This window comes from Xyrauchen texanus, chromosome 17, assembly GCF_025860055.1.
Source record: "Xyrauchen texanus isolate HMW12.3.18 chromosome 17, RBS_HiC_50CHRs, whole genome shotgun sequence".
NCBI classification, from domain to species: Eukaryota; Metazoa; Chordata; class Actinopteri; order Cypriniformes; family Catostomidae; genus Xyrauchen; species Xyrauchen texanus.
In genome coordinates this window covers 27,921,718-27,940,033 of record NC_068292.1, presented here as the reverse complement: position 1 = coordinate 27,940,033, position 18,316 = coordinate 27,921,718, and the positions used below count along the sequence as shown (strand labels likewise).

The following is an 18,316-nucleotide window of genomic DNA, read 5'->3' as shown; positions in this document are numbered from 1 at the left end:
ATCTCCTTTTGTGTTTTCTTTTAACATCTTGACCATTCAAAAATATGGGTTCAGTCACCATTTAAGGATACAGGATCTGTATTGCAGCACTAGTGAATCTTGTTTGAAGATCTTTCAAGGTACAAAACAAATCACAGATGCTTATGGGGGTCACTCTGACAGATTTACTGAACCATCCAGTCTTGTCATTACCATCATGTTAGGTTGTGTCTGTTGCTGTTACCCTAAACAAACTGCACAATGGAACAGTCTAATGTTGCCTGTGTTGGAGAATGGCCAGTCTAAAGGGGTTACAGTGACGTGAGAGCAAGGTTTGGCCATCACTCCTGCACAGCTGAAACAGCAAGCGTTGGAGCCAAGAACTGAAACCATACACCCATCTTGCATTCGCTCCTCTTTTGTCTTTCTTACAGTACTTCTGCCTTTTTGATCTGATTTCTTGCCAAAGCTTTTCTTTTTCTCACTAACAGCACATGTAGTTCTGTTTTTCTTTATTGTGCTATTTACTTGCCATTCTCTGTCTCGTTCTCATGGGGCACTACAGTTCTGTGGCAGTACAGCTGTGGTTCTTGTTGAAGGCCATCTGCGCATATTGTCTCATTCGCTCTTGAAGCTCAGTATGGCCGATCTCCGCCATGTTTTTTGTGGAAGATTGCTGGCTGGCCTCTTCTCATCACAGGAGATGCAGGCAGCAGTATGGAGATCTGGGAAATATGCCAGATAGGGAGGAGGAGAGACATATAAAAAAATCCCTTCTTTCTCCTTCCAATGTGACACACTTTGTGTGTGTTTGTGAGTGTTTACTCATGTGAGAGTGCATGCTTCTAAAAGATGGAGCTCTGAAAGCAGTTGTGCACAAGAACAACAAAGCCTGGTCAGCCAATCAGATTTCTACACAGAGGTGTGTAAAGTTTACATCGTGCTAATTTTTTGTGTAGTTTTGTGGAGTGAAAGGGCTAGTTCTCACAAAAATGAATATTTATCTACTCGCCCTCATGTTGTTCCAAATACAGAAGATGATATTAGCCTCAGTCAGAATTCTCATTTTTGGATGAAATATACCTTAATCGACAACTGAAAAGATGTGTTTTCCTCTGCTCTCTCCTTCTTCTTTTATTCCATGGGGAATACCCATGAATGTTTACAAGTCTTTTTCTTGTGCTGCCTTCAGTGAGGATTTTGTGAATCTTAACCACTGTGTTTCCTTTGGGGATTAAGCCAACGTTTATATTATGCAAATGCTACATATGCAGTTCTACAGTCCATCTTGAGGGCTGTGGGCAGCACATTCTTTCGTTTTCCTCTACTTCTCTTGTCTTATCTTTTAAGTGCCGAACCCAAATGTGTTTTTGAGAGTTGTTAAAGAGCTTGATTTCATTTAGCCTATGTATGCGTGTGTCTTGTGATGTTCATTTACTGTCCGCTCTCGAGTTGTTCGTGGTTATTTGATCTAACCTGTTGTTATTTGAGATAACTGTGATTATTGTGCACGGTTTAAATTCTTATCACATTTGAATGCACAAATAATTGAATATTAAGTGAATATATAAATGTCATCAACAGCACATTTGTGTGTCATTTAGTTGAACTCCGAGCATCACTGAGCTACTCTGCAGATGAAAACCAGATCAGCACCAGTCTGGAAAATTTGTGAAACACTTCTCAAGTGTGCACCTTTAGCAGCGGCTCGTGCCAAACTCCAGCGAAAATAAAAATGAACAAATATAAACTTTGATAGTAAATGCCAAGCACTCCAGCTTCACTTAATGATAGTCTAATGGCAAATATTCCTGGTCATAGTAGTAGTAGTAGTAGTAGTCCTTTATTGTCACATAGTAAACCAGTGAAATTGGCCATCGACCTGTCCATACAAACATACATATGACAAGGGGATAGACAGGACAGGAAGACAGGGAATTAGAAGAAATACAGCATGACATGAGGAGAGGAGAGGAGATGTTCGTAATGTTCGTAATACGCAGTGATAATGACACGCAGTGTGACACAGAGGATGCTGACGCTTACTATATTCCTATGGAGAGGTAAAATGATTGATGAGATGTAAGGGCTTGTGGGTTTAATCAAAGAACATTAAAATAACATGTGAAAGTGAAAGAACTATTTTGATATTGCATAATATAATATAATATAAAATGTTAAAATATATAATACAAATATATGTGTTCCTAAAACAACAGTGTAAATGTAAAATGTACAAAAACTACAGTTGACCAAAAAGAGACAAATCTAAGTATTTCAAAATATTTTGATATTTAATTTTTTTTCATGTCATTCATAAGTTTTTAAAGCCTTAAAAGATAATCATATCCCTACTTTATTATTTGATTGATATATTTTAAGTTAAATATTTGTATGAAGCACACATGCACCTTAAAAATATCTGACAATTTATATGACCATTAATCACGAAAGCCCTAAAAAACATTTAATCGCCGTAGCACTAAAACAGACAATTAATCGTCATAATCACAATAATTTTCGGCCGAATTTCATAATCGTAACAGCCCTCCCAAAAAACTAAAATTCTCTCATTGTTTAGTCACATGCAGAACACAGACAAAGATTTTTAGAAGAATATTTCAGCCCTCTAGGTCCATATAATGCAAGTGAATGGTGACCACACTGTTGAAGCTCAAAAAATCACATTAAGGCAGCATAAAAGTAAAACATCAAACACAAATCCATTGGTTTAATCCATGTCTTCTGAAGTGATCTAATTGGATTTAAATGAAAACAGACAAAAAAAATGTATTTTTGACTTTAAATCATCTCCTTATTGATCATGATTTCAAGCACTATTGTGATTGTGCCTAGAAATCGCAATAACAATATGTACAGCGAAAAATGAGATGTATTTTGGTCTGTTTTCACCAAATAATTTACTAGATTTCTTCAGAAGATATGGATTAAACCACTGGAGTAAAATTAATTATTTTATGCTGCTTTTATTTGCTTTTTGGAGCTTCAAAGTTTTGATCATCATTCATTCGCATCATATGGACCTACATTGCTGAGATATTTTTCTAAAAATCTTTGTTTTTGTTCAGCAGAAAAAAAGGAAAGCACACATCTGGGATGGCGGATGGCATGAGGGTGAGTAAACGATGAGAGAATGTCCTTTTTGGTCGAGCTATTCCTTTAATTGTCAGTATCCTGCAATTATTACTGTGGTCATTTCAGTCACTTCCGAACGCCTAGGTGTTCTGCATTTTTCACCTCAATATTTATGTTTGATCAATAACAGGGACCAAAAAAATTTGGAAAACAAACAAAAATGCTTTTAATATTTTTCATATTATGTAATGTGTGCATGGGGGTATCACCTCATATCACAATCACACCTGTAGCTGCTCATGTTATGGTAACCGTTTCAGATCTAATGGAAAATAAAGCCACGTCCTTAAAAAGGCTGGTATTTCATTCCCACGTCACTCTGTTATCATCAGAACAGTTGGCTTGCTGCACACTGAACAGAAAAATTTGCTGAGGTTATCAAAGATGCAGGCAGAACAAGAAGACTCGCTGCGCTGAGACAACAAAAAGAAAGAGCGAGGCAGACATTAGAAATAATCCTGTGGTGGAGGAAGGGTTTATCACAGTTCCTGTGTACTATTAACAGGTGTGCCAGTGTGTATGCTGTGTGTTAAAAGCTTTGGGATGAGAACAGGGTGTGTGAATGGGGGGTTGGGGGTGTATAGGGTTAAATAGGTTGTGCCCTTCCCATCTGTAGCCTGTCAGCTGTTGCCAGTTGAAACGTCAGCTGTTTCTGCGAAGTGTGTGTGTTTGAGAGAGTTGCAATGAGTGAAGTGTTCAGTAGGATGGCTAGAGAAGCTGATCACATTTGCTTTGGTGTGTGTGTGTGGGCCCCTTCTCCCATAGCATAGCATACCTTTTGAGAATATGTTTGTTTAACAACAGAGCCCCATCTCTCCTCACCCTCTACAGCAACAGTTGATGGGCATCCAGATCACGTCAGACAATCAAATCGAAAAATTGTACATGCACATTTTAATATCTCATCAAAATAAAGTGATTTTAATACACAATATAAATGCTCTAAGTTGGAATAAGAGAGTTTCTCATCTAATTTCACAAACACAAACAAATAAGCCTTCAAAAATATTGGGCTACATTCACTGAATTAAAGAGGATCAAATACTTTTCATTAAGTTTAATTCAGTAAAGAAATTCACTGCAAACAATCCTATTGTTATCAAGTGTTTTTGTTGTGTTTTCTATTTAAAATTGTCTATAAATCCTTAAAACAAGATCAATTTACTTGAAAAGCAACGTATAAGATATTTAGACTTGCTTTAATAGGATGTATCTTAAATATAAGTGTATTTTGTTTACAAGTGTATTTTTTCTGCGAGTGCAGTGAAGACAAAATATACTTATATTCAAGATCTATTCTCTAAAAGCAAGTCTACATATCTTATGTGCTGCTTCTCGGGTGACTGCATCTTTTTTTTTTTTTTTTTTAAAGGATTTTTAGATATTTTAAAATATCTGTATTTTTTATATTATATTCAACATTGTCAGATAACAATTTTTTCTTCTGCAGTATAGCTGCTAAAGAAAATGTATGTTGTTTTAAAGGAGTTTTAGATAATTATTTTGGAAAACAAGCCAAAACAAAAACAAATCAAAAACGGATTTTGTTGCAGTGTTTATTTGGACGAAGACTTCCTCTCTCACCTTTCTGTTCACTTCAATCTATCTTATCGTACATTATGAAAATGTTAAATGTAAAAATTAACTACATGGCCCAAACTATGCAGTTCAACCAAAACTGAAGTAAACTTTCAAGTAAAAGTTTGATCTTTGTATTTTAAGAATCAGTGTCGGGATCTTTGAATTGAAGATCATAATTGATTCAAAATCTATATTTTTTTGTCACTTTTTGAGTGGCAGCTGAAGGGGCTTAGACAAAGACATACGGGTTGTGTTGTCTTTTAGGACTCATCTAGCTTCTCTTGACCCTTAACCTTTAACTGTGATGGTCTGTCTAGGCAGGGAGATACAATGTCTCTTTGAAATACAGTTTAGAGATGACAAGAGCGGGCATCAGGATAGAAGATATTACTCTGATTCTTTTGTAAACATTGCTTTTTTGAAAACAAATGAAAACATCTTTCATCAGGGCATGAGAATATTATACTTTTTTGTTTAGAGGGATCATGCTGAATATATTTTGCAAAGTCTTGCCTGTTACTAAGGGACATTGTACTCTGAAATGTAAAGCATTTTGGAAGAAGCTTTAAACGATGATGTTTCTCTGCAGTCGTCAACTCATACAGGTAATTTGAATAGGTCTGTGTATACGGTCCTTGTTCTCTTATTTGGTGGTCTGGTTGTTTAAAAGGCCAAATGAACACAGCTGTTTCTGGTATGGGAATCCTTTTATGACAGTGCATTTCTGGGAAAGGGGATATGGAAAGATGTGACAATGTGATATTGTGTTGTGCTTTGCTCTGTTTCCACTGATGTTTTTCAGCAATCACCTCAAGTCAAAATCCCTGAAATTAACCTTCTTCCTGATTTTATGCTAATATTGTATTTTATTTGTTTTTATGTCCCCCAAATGGAAAAAAAATGCTTTCCACTCTAGTTTCAGTACTTTCAATCATATTCTAAACCATCTAAAATACGTTTACACTGGATTCCTACCACAAGAGATTTTATTGAATGCTGTTGAGCTGCGTTCCACTCGGAGGTTTATTAAATATGGTAAACAATTAATGTATTATAATTCCTTCATTGAAACATTTCCCAGTCATCTTTTTCAAGTCAAAGATTATTCTCTTTGTTAAATGTTAATCGTCTTTAGGATATGTTGGGATGTATGTAAAGCCCTGTTCACACTCAGTCATTTACATGTGCAGTTAAAATTGAGCTAAGGCAGGTTTTTGCAAAGTTGAGCTACAGTCTTCATCTGTCTGTCCATGTATATGTACATGACATAAAGTGTAATCGGATATTTAAAAGGAAGCTGAGGAAGTGTCAAACACGTTGCATTTAGGTGGGTAAAAATATTGATTTCCCAATGCATCGCAATCTTCATTTGAACGATCTCTATATCGATTCTTAAATCCCAAGATCAATCTTTTACTCTTATGCGCAACCCTACATTTCAGTGGGAGGATTTCGCTCGCATTTGCAACCAAATTTCATGGTATGTGGCTAAAATGTATATATTTGGCAACTGGCTGCTGTTCATATTTCACTCACCAGTGATTGTGTAGTATAGCGGTGGAGTATTTAGCAGCGAGATCCTTTCACTGCGTGTGGGGTATAAAAGCTGTTCCGTGTAATGTGTGTCCAAAGATGAGATCCATGAGACCCATTTGTCATTGAGTAAAGTCTCTTTTAATACCCTTTATGTTCTCTTCAGTCAGTTGTTGATCAAAAACAAACAAACTTAATTTTTTAACAAAAAAATTTAATTTTAATTATGCAAAGCACAGATGAGATAAAGCCATTAGAATCCTCTTGTTAACATGCAATCATTTACAGACGCTCTTTACAGAAATGGCGGTTTTGTTAAAGAGACAGAACCTGTTTTAGAACGTGCTCAACAAATCAAAATTTCTTGTAAATGGTACAAATTGTGCAATTAAACAATAAACATTTAACAAAAAATTATATATGAAATAGTATGTGATTTGAGTGAAAACATGGATTTGTTCATTTTAAAAAAGCCAAAATGTGACCAAAATTATGAAAAACGTTCATAGTTCGTAATGTACCTATTTAGAAGGTCCCCTGTATTTTTAACCACATGATCTGGAAAATTATTTATTTTATATGTAAGCAAAAGGGACATTATTACTGAAATATACCCAAATGAATCAATATCGAATCGAAATCAAATTGAGAGCTTGTAAATCGTAATCGAATCTGGAAATCTGTATCAATACCTAGCCCTAGTCTCTCACCACCTCTGTCTTTTGGAGCAAGTGCACCACAGCGAGGCCAATTGTGGTTTGATTAACATGTAAACATGCTGGATGAAGCTGAGCTACGTTGCATTATGTAGGTCTGTTAGTGGGATCTGACTGGTTGGATTTTAGTCAGACTAAAGCGATTATATGCCATTTAAAAAAAAAAAAAATGGTGTTTTAGTCTGACTGAAATGGAACTTTTAAAGTTCCACGTACTCAACGTCACCTCTGCAAAGGTGGCCAGTGCCATACAATCTACAGAACGGCATTGGCATTGGTTATTGAACAGCATTTGTCACCGGAACAAAATCAAAGGCCATTACACGGCTCCCTTTATGGGCTTTGGGCCAGTGCTATGTGCGCAGCAAAGAGATCATCAGAGAGAGAGAGAGAGAGAGAGAGAGTGAAAAATAATTAACAAGGAAACAGGATCTTAACAGACCCATGACTAGTCAATGATGTTTGTTGTGCTAGCAATTGTGTCAGGCAGATTTTGGCCCGCGTGTGTTATGTTTAAGATGTTTGTATATTTTCTTCCCACTGTTAGCAGATTTTCAACACGATATAGAGTAGAGAGAGTTTAAAATCCACTCCCACCACAAGATTTATCCACAAAAAACTAAGGCTGTGTCTCGTTTGGAAGGATGCGTCCTCCGGAGGTCACGTAATTTGAAGGCTGCAGTATACAGTACTTAGTGTCCTCCTTAAAACAAGCCTTGTTTAAACGAGATGGCCTTCTATGGAATGATTTTCCGGACATTATTCAAAAGGAATTGCAAATTGTATTTGCAATTGCGTTTTCAATTTGTGGACGCATAAAATGTGACATAATCCAAACGCAATTGCAAATCGCGCATTACCGTTTGCATTTTCGTTTAAGCGAACTCACAGTGACTGCCAGATTTCAAATGGAAAAGCAAAGTCCGTTTGCAACTGTGTCCCATATCTTACGAGTTTTGGCCCTGTCATATTTAAATAGCAATTTCAATTACCACGTCTGCTTTTTCACTTTCTCAGCGTCGCGTATGTAGCCAGCCAAAACTCAAATGTAATACTAATTCCCTTAGTATTTCCATTGACGCCTTACACAGAAACCTGTCAATCAGGGTCAAGGGTGGGATTATGCTATGGGGCGTGTTTGTCTTGGGAAGTGACGACACTCACAGTCGACGGTCAAGAGTCATTATATAAACAAGCATTAAAAGTAATGGACCAGAAATCTGTAAGGTGGCATCACTGCATCATTCTAAGGAAGCATAATATCTTGAGTTTTGACAGTTTTGTAAATTTTTCTTTTTAAAACTAATTTTTAAGTGTGTGAACAACGTTGCACCAGAAATATTCTGTCAACTAGTACATAAACAAAAGAGCTGAATAAGAACTAGAGGCACAATAAGTGGAAACTATAGCCACAAAGCGTAGAACAACATTTGGTCAGACATCATTTTCAGTAAGAGGCATACATTTGTGGAATGCATCTGAAATTAAAACATTGACAGACTTCAAGGTTTTTAATACACATTTAAAGCAATGGCTGAAACTGAAACAACTTTGTGAACACTGACTGTACAGGACATAACACAATGCATACAAACATAATGTTGCATATGTGAGCACGCACAGACATATGCACCCTTTTGTGTTCTTGTATTGTTAAATGTGTCTAGAGTTAAATGTGTTTTATAGTGACTTCCACATCTACTTAAGCCCATATCTTATTTCATATATGGGATGTATTTGTTGTATGTATTTTATTAATTCTAAATCTTAAACTCAATACTCTGTAATTTTTGTTTTAAATTTATAAGCCTAACCAGGGACAGGGGTTGCAAATTAGTCATGGCTAGAAACATGTATGCGTGGCATCTACTTTGTATTCTTTATAAAGCAATGTTCTATGCATTTGTCCCTGTCAAATAAACATTAAAATAAATACAAAATAAATAAAGAGGTGATGCCCTGAACAGACGCTGGTTTATTTGATCTTGACCGTCGACTGTGAGTGACGTCTCTTCCCAAGACAAACACGCCCCATAGCATAATCCCACCCTTGACCCTGATTGACAGGTTTCCGTGTAAGGCATCAATGGAAATACTAAGGAATTAGTATTCCATTTGAGTTTTGGCTGGCTACATACGCGACGCTGAGAAAGTGAAAAAGCAGACGTGGTAATTGAAATTGCTATTTAAATATGACAGGGCCAAAACTCGTAAGATATGGGAAACACAGTTGCAAACGGACTTTGCTTTTCCATTTGAAATCTGGCAGTCACTGTGCGTTCGCTTAAACGAAAATGCAAACGGTAATGCGCGATTTGCAATTGCGTTTGGATTATGTCACATTTTATGCGTCCACAAATTGAAAACGCAATTGCAAATACAATTTGCAATTCCTTTTGAATAATGTCCGGAAAATCATTCCATAGCCTTCGTAGGACAACGGAAATGGAATGTAACATCGTTGCTATGACAGCACGGCACTCTTTAACAAGAGCCAGCGCTTATGTGAGAAGGGAACAAAGTCACTTTAGAAGGGAATGTATGAGGTACATTTTAGGAGAGTTATAATGATGCAAAGAGAAAAGAAAATAGATTTTACAGGTGTAATTTTAGTCTAATACTTTATTTTAATTATATATTAATATAATTATACATATTATATACTCTGCACCTGTTTACTGAGATACTTCAACATGGGAATTAACATTCATTGCTTTTGAACATCATATTTATGGCCAAATTGGTGTAATTGTTTTAGACATATCTGTTGAAGCAAAGAATAGTGGGTTGTGAGTGCCCACAAAGGAAACACCTCATGCATCCTCCGAATTCCCGTGAATGAAGGTTGCATACGAAGGCTGCATTCGAAGTGTCCTACTCACTTTTCTGAAACGAGCCAGCCTCAATTACATATACGGCCGACAAATGCGACCTCCGGAGGACGCATCCTTCTAAACGAGACGCATCCAATGTTGTTCTATGTGAGAAACATTCCCTTTGGTGTCCAAACCTCCCTTCTTAAAGAAACGGAACACTTTAGAAATGTATGATATTAATGATACATTTATGTTATCATATTCTGTTGTTCCAAATCCGTATGACTTTATTTCAAACATAAAAGGAGAATGTTAGGCAGAATGTTAATTACAAAAATACAGTTAAATACAGCCTCAGTGATTATGTGCTTTCATAGTATGGAAAAAACTTGCAATGAAAGTGAAGGGTGACTGAGGCTACCATTCTGCCCAATATCTTATTTTGTGTTCCGTGGAAGAAAGAAAGTCATATGGGTTTGGAACAACTTGCATATCCCTTTAAGCCATAACATGCTGAATGCCAGAGCATGATGATTTTGTGTCCAAAGTGTTTTTTCCTTTCCTCCCATTGGAAACTCAGTTTCATTGCTGTTTTATAGACTCTTGGCTGAGCATTCCCACACCCTTCCAAAGCCCTTCGGAGATCTGGAGGTCAGAAAAGGGCAGATCTTGAGATTTGTTCTTGGGGAAGGGGTTATGCTTTCTAAAACATTACAAAATAAGACTGAAGGCGACAGAATAACATGTTATTGTTTTGTTGTACAAATTATTTCACCTATGATATGCAAAGCTAGTGTCCAAACATGCAGTGTTTTAATCTCATAACCTGCAACAGCACGATGCAGGAAGCTGACTTTCCTACATCTGTGACAGCAAAGACATCACAAGAGGGTGTTGGAACAAAAGGTGTGTAGGCAGCTGCCACTACATTTAACACACACATGTACAGGCCAGAGTACAGAGGATCTGACATACTGACAACCGTTCCAATCTTGACACCCTTCCACCCTCTCAATTACATCCAAAGACACTGATGGATTGAATGCAGTTGCTAAAGGCATATTAGGGCAAGGGGTTGGTTTTGGGGTGGGGGAGGTCTTGGAGGAGGGCTGGGAATTGAGCACTCCGCATCAGAGACTCATTGCTGAACTGAATTAGCTCTCTTCTGCCAGGCTTCATAGGACAAACTATGCTTCAGTCTGCTTGGATTTTATTTGACATTTGATTGGGTCATTTGAAATGAACTGGGTACACATGAAACGGGACGAAGCTAAGATCGAATTGGCAGCTTTTTGTTCATCTTGAGTTTTAAGGGGTAAGAAAGATGACAAACTCTAAAGTGTACTAAATGTAACAATAATGACACTAATAACTTTAAGCCTGAGATTTTTTTGGTTAACTTCTCATTTCTTTAACATGTTTGACACTTTAAGTTTGAACGTGTTTGTTTCCATTACTTTTCAAAAATTGATATGACGTGAAAAATGCATGACATGAAATATGACATGAAAAATGTTTTTGAGATTTGTATATTCCGTGAACATCATCAAGAGATCAGGTTGACATGAACAATGTGGTGCCTTTAGGGTATTTCTGAGTGTTTAAGAGTGGTGTGGTGTAACAGGACCATGTGCTGTGCTGCATGACAGCCTCACTTCACACACAGATCACATCACATCTCTGTCCGTCTCTCGCTCTCTCTCTCTCTCTCTCTCTCTCTCTCTCTCTCTCTCTCTCTCTCTCTCTCTCTCTCTCTCTTTTCTTTTGCTGTTAGTCTTATTTTTGAGAATGGCGTTACTTCTTTCAGTATGTCTGAATCTGAATTATTTTAATTGCTATTTGTCATACTAGGGCTGCATTATTATGACAAATGTATTTGTTGATTTTGTAGTTGCAAATAATTTAGATTAAAAGAATTTACATTAAAATACTTATTTGTCTGGGGTATCTTCATGCCATATTCTTTATGTAGGCTACACATCCAAAACAAGATGAGAACTGTTTCTGAATTACTTTATTGCTATTTCAGTGAATCAAGACAGTGCCTAAATGGTCAAGTTCACATTGGCCCTCTTATAGCAACATGCAAAACAAAACTGTTATTCAAACTTTGACAAAATTATACACAGAAGTCGAGCAACGGACATGCCTGTGATTGGTCAAAGTTCCACTGCTGCAAAGGTTGTAAATAGAGCTTGACCAACTTTATGCTAGGCATCTTTAACTACTGTGCACTTAAGCATTTTATACAATGTACCCTTCTTACTGTATTATGTAAATACATGTTGCTGGATTGCACTTGCTTTTTGTAGTACCTGCATTTAATTGCATCTGTAATTACACTGTTAGCCTTATTCCCAACCCTTACCCTAAACCCTAACACCAACCTGACCCCTACTTCTAAACCCATACCCAAAGCTCAAACTCAATAGCAGCAAATGCGAATCTTGTGAGAGTTTTGCAGAACAACATGTAGTTACATGATAAATGCATTGTATTTTAATGTTAGTACATGGTAGATAAAGACACCTACTATAAAGTGGGGCCATAGCTTTTTTGTGCAACAGAGGTCAACATATCTGGACTGCTTTAATTGACAATTTGGTATTTGTGGCAACAGTAATTGTGATCTTGATTATTTATTTGATTAATTGTGCAGCCCTACTGTAATGATTGTTTCAGCCTTGGTTCAGTAATACTGTATACTATATAACTATAACTGTGAAGGAATTGGAATTTTCTAATTTGAGGTTAAGTATTTTTTTATAATTTAATTGGCAAAGTCTAATTTACCAAATAAGACTATTCAATTAAAATGGCATAAAAAGTATTTAAATCCATAAACACCAATAGCTAATTGCAAAGATTGGACTTTTTATTGAGCCCCTGCTAGGTGTGAGTTAAGCTGTTGAATTCATTAGGAGAATATATTGACCATATCTTCTGTTCTTTAAGCTGGTTCAGTAAGGTTCTGTAAGCCCCTAAAAACTGCAGTTGTTGACAAAACAACTTTGTTTTTTGTTTGTTTTGATAACAAGCTTTAAAATGAACAGGGAAAGAAGACCAGCATTTCTTTGTTAACAGCTGCTAGTGTTGTGTATTATGTATTCCGGCTTAGCTCTGTTCTACACATAAGTCATCTCTTTTACTGGTTAGCTTTTCTATAGAAATATGAATGACATCGTTCTTGCTTGGCTTCATGGCTTCCATAGAGAGATTGACATTTGGCTATATCACTGAACCAACAAGATAATCTTCTTTTAAGAATTGACTAAATATGACGCACTCATGATGAACCACTCGCAGACACACCCTCCTTTCCACTTGTCAAATTGATGTCATTAGCATTATGCTTCAGTCAAAGCTGTGTGTGTGTGTGTGTGTGTGTGTGTGTGTGTGTGTGTGTGTGTGTGTGTGTGTGTGTGTGTGTGTTCCACTTCACAATTACTGCCTCTTAACTTTTATTCTTCTATTCCTTTTGAAGAAACACCACCTCCTCCTTATAAATAATTCTTGTAACTATTAGAGCCGACCAATCTGGGATTTTTGGGATCGATAGCAAATTTAGAGGGGGAAATTTACCGATTACCGATATGGTCGCCGATATAGTTAATTTTAGAGCTGGAATAAAAACAGACCTTTTCTATGTGAATTGTGCACCGATTTTGCACCGATATTACTATGCACCTACTCCGAAGGCTGCTTTCTTAAACAAATATTTTTATCAATGAATATTGGACATTATTATTATACATTGACAACAAATTCTAGAAATGAACACTGAGAAAATAAAGAATAAATAAAAATTAAATAAATGGCTAAATAAACATCAGTATTATTTAGTGTCAGTCAAATGCTGACCATTAAAATAAAGAATAAATACAATTTAAATAAATAGCTAAATAAACATCAGTAGTACAGTTTAGCATCAGTCAAATGTTAACTATTTTAATACTGCCAGTCATTTAGAGGCACGACGTAAAACAAGAAGCATTTACACCTGCAGTGTCAATAGATGTTACACCGTATTCTGCTATACAAGTTCAGGGGAAACTTTCAACTGTGGATAACCATACTTTTAAATATTACATTTAAAAATGCCGTGACTGGAGTTGTTCGGTTGAATGGGGTACCAAACTGTGAATCCTGAACAAAACAGTTTGGTGAATACATGTTTACGCATTAGCTTCCACTCAGCTGACAAGCAATGAAAGTAGCTACGTGGTAAGTTAGTTAGCTATGAGCTCGTTGTCACAGAGAGTAAAAGATGGACGCATTGCGTCTCACCAACTAGGTAACAACGTAGCATGAAATCAACACTCAACAAACACAATCCACCAGTGCACCGTTGTCTGCTGAGCTGCATAAATATAAACACTGATGCTAATCTTTCAATCTGCTACATTACTGACTGGACTGACAAACTATAGCTGGCTAACACAGCAAACAGATAAACATGAGTGACATGGTTGTCAGGGACAGGGTTAATGTTCTATTAGTTATATTGAAAAGGGAAAATGATGGGGTCATTGTTTATTAACATTCCAGTATGTATTTCACAAAGTAGTTAGCAACTTACAGTGAAGACAACGCTGCACCGCTTAACTCCACGCTGTCTGCAGAGCCATCGTTAGCCCAGCTTAATTAATTCTAAAGCATTGTTTTCTTTATTGTATGTTCTGAAAAAAGTTTTCATATCTGTGCATATCTGTAAACATATACGGCAATACCGATATATCGATGAAAGGCTAATATCGGCCGAACGATATATCTAGTAACTATATACTTAACAAAAATAATACTCTCACTATTATATATTTTAGGTCACACTTTATATTAGGTGGCCTTATCTACTATGTACTAACATTAAATACATACAAGACTATGTATTTATTGTGTAACTACATGTTCTGCAAAATATCCACATTTGCTGATTGAGGTTGAGGTATGGGTAGGTTTAGAATTAAGGGGTGTGTTAGGGTTACGATAAGGGTTGGGTTGGATTAGGGGTAAAGTTAACAGGTATTTTAAATGTAATTACAATGCAACAACATGTACACAACCATTCAAAAGTTTAGGGTCACTTACTCAATCTTTATTTATAAAAAAAAAATTCTTCACATTTTAGAATAATTGTAAAGTCATCACAACTATGGAATAATAGAAATGGATATATTGGAATTATGTTGTGACTTAAAAATAAATCAAAAATAAATCTGAACTAAGTTATATTGTAGCATCTTCAAATTGACCACACTTTGCCTAGATTTTGCAGAAATGTACCAACTTCTTGAGGTATCACCCTGGGATGTTTTTAAACCGTATTGAAGGAGTTCCCATCTGTATGCTGGGCACTGAGTGGCTGCTTTTCTTAAATATTCAGTCCAAGTAATCCATTTCAAAAACTTTTAAAATACAATTTTACTTTTGTAATTAAATAAATGAATATGTTGGCACAATTATATTTTTGTCTACAAAACTAATTTCAAACATTTAAGCATACACCTTCAGATCAAAATGATTTTAAGATCATGAGAAACATTTCAGGCAAGTGACCCCAAACTTTTGAATGGTAGTGTATGTACATAATTAGTACATTGTATCAAATGGTTACAAAGTAGTTAAGGCCACCTAATATAAAGTAGGTCCATTTGAATGTTTCTTATTTTAAGTACCATTTATTACAAACACTGTTTCCAATTTTTGTCTCTAACGACATGTTATATTTGAACAACCAGCCAGTAATTACTCTCATTCATTACATTTACATGCACTTAAAAAGTTCAATTTCAGTTGAAGCAAAATAATAATTTGTCTTTTTAAAATGTAAAGTAAATGCTTTAGTCCATCTGAAATTTTTAGTCCACCAGTCTGATTTTTGCAAAGTCAGACTAACAAACCTAGAGAATGCAATTGTAGCTCCGCTTTGTCCAGCATTTACACACGTTAATCAGACCATAATTGGCCTTGTTGTTGTGCACGTGCTTTCTCCCAGAAAATGTGCCGTAATGTTCTCATGTAAACACTTTAGCAGCATTCTAACCGTTTTTTGAGGAGGGCATGTGTGTGAATAGACCGGGTAAAAGCGGCCATGTCAACTCAGTGGAAAGAATTCAGCATTTCTGGGAGCACAGAGGGAAAATCACATTGATTTTTACATTGAAAATTACACACCAATGTAACATATAGACTGTCCCTCACGTTTGCGTATATGCATCCTTGCATTGGGGGAATCTCAGAGTTTTACGTAGTAGAGAACCCCACTATTGCAGTGCACTTCCACTGTAGGTTGTGATAGAAAGTTGTTTATTGTCAGCACTTTTCAGTCTAACACATACAAACTAAAAAGCTTTTCAGCACACAATGTCATACACAGGAACACAATATGCTTTGTGCGTCTCTCTCTCTCTCTCCTCTGGTAGTCTGGACTGCGCTTTTAACCCCATCCAGCTCTCACTGCAACACAGAACAGATGTTAGAGGTGATTTCCCACAGGTGTCAGTCCTTACTGCTCTTCCTCTCCCGGCCTCGCTCTCTGCAGATGTCGCTCGGCCACGACCGCATCACCATATACCCCATTGCCTGACTCAGGCCGGGGACCATCCAGCCTGTCACTTACTTGGATCTGGTGACCCCTTTTTAGTAAGATCAGTCAGATACCATACTTCCACTCGCCCAATTGCGCACTTCTTTGGGTTTGCCGAGAGTCACACCCATCTCAACGACCTCAGGACAGCCCACAGATGCTGCAGGTTCCGCTGCCAATCATTACTGTAAATAATGATGATGTCGAGATAGGCAGTGGCGTAAGCAGCGTGTGGTCTGAGGATAGGGTCTGAAATGTAACCGGGGCCATGAACAAACCGAACGGAAGAGTCACAAATTGGTGTAATCTGAACAGTGCGGAAAATTGACAAGTAGTTTGTTATTTACACAAGCATTGCAGGTAAATGTAGTTACTGTGGAGAAAGCTGCTTACTCATCAAGACGCTTGTATACATGAGTAAAGAGAACACCGCTAACACAGCTCATGTAAATCCATATACCGATTTCAAGCCGTAAACAGCTTTTCTCTGCTTTCTGGTGTCCATGTTAAAATAGTCATTCACACTCATAGTGGTGCAGGAAATTAGTGTTCTTTAAATTAATATTTTACCATTCTAGCAGATGTTCCAGAACCATTAATGGAACCAAACCTCATGAAAATCATTTGATTCCTTTTATTATTTAAAAATGGAACCACTATGAAACGTTCTCAATTTCAAACCCTTCTCATGTAGCAGCCTGGGTGTTGTTAGCAGGATGCACTCTGGTGTTTGACCATGTTGTAGTGTTGTAAACTGACAAGTTTGACCACATTGTCTACACTGATGCTGGAAAAGATATGCTAGTGTAAACAACAACCTACAGCACTGTGCAAACCAGACAACTCTGTTACTTCTGTTCAAAACTACTTTGCTTGCCAAACAAGTCTGAGACTACAAGACTAGAAGAATCTTGTAATCTGACACCAAAAACTAAATTAATTTGGGGTTGATAGTGGTGTCCCTAGCATTGTGGTTTGCTTACTGATTTGACGAGATGGGACAGTAGCGGCATGATTCACAAGCTGAAGACCACGGATCCATTACACCCCTTCCCCTGAAATGCTGTCCTTGCAGTGCATTACCCACTGCCCTCCCCCACTTCAGGGATTGGGTTACACTTGTGGTTTGGCAGACATTACGCAACCTAGCTCCCTGCTCCTGGAGGAGGTCCAGGGATGGCTCTCGACATGTACACCGTCATTTTATCAGTAGCCTATATGCTGTTTACTGAACAAATGACTGTGTTGAAAAACAGATATCATTGTGCGTTGTGGTCAGCAGCCTTGTAGACATATTGGACAGGGTGAGTTCCTGCCGTGCGGGAAGGTTGAGTCAACAGGCTGGAAATATCCTGCAGTTGGTGCTGGCAGTAAAACCCCAAGGTTGGAGTGAATTGCTGGAGATCCTCTCAGAGCTCATCGAGTGCCATTTTTGCCTCAGTTTAGTCAGAGCTAATGTTTTGAACAGCATTCAGCACAGTAAAACTCCAAAGCATGAGGGTGTCTCCTCAAAATACCTTTTTTCCAGTACAAGGGCTTTGTGCTCTGTGTTAGACCAGCCAAGTTTGTTTTCTTTGATCTCTTTGTGTCCAACACATCTCCTTTTGCCAATAAGTCTGCTCTGATTAGCCCTTTTGAATTATTGTGTTGGGATTTCAGTTAAATATCGAGTTTGTCTTCTCGTAGGTGTGTTTTCTTAATTTTTCATTAGTCACCATTAGAACTTGTAAATGTCACTACAAAATTGTATCTTGATATTTGTAAGCCTTTTGACTATGTTCAAGCTGTTTAGGCTATGTATTTGCTCTCAAATGGTTTAAAAGTAACAGCCATTGTAGCCAAAATTGTAAATATTTAAGGAAAGAAATAAATGTCATAAAGAAGTAAAATATATTATAAATATAGTAATGACCATTTTTTAAACTCAAGGAAGATTATTGTAACAATGC

At 37.0% G+C, this 18,316-nt stretch overlaps 1 protein-coding gene across 13 annotated transcripts in view; it reads left to right on the top strand.

Annotated features, from left to right (window-relative positions):
* LOC127657723 (myocyte-specific enhancer factor 2D homolog) overlaps nucleotides 1–18,316 on the top strand; it is an 88,242-nt gene that overhangs the window by 12,983 nt on the left and 56,943 nt on the right. The window contains exon 1 of one of the 13 annotated variants that reach the window (XM_052146574.1): nucleotides 10,925–11,096. The exons of the other annotated variants lie outside the window; for them this stretch is intronic. The gene's annotated coding sequence lies outside the window, so the exon portion shown is untranslated. Of the gene's footprint in view, nucleotides 1–10,924; nucleotides 11,097–18,316 lie in introns of those variants that run through there. 13 annotated transcript variants of the gene reach the window in all.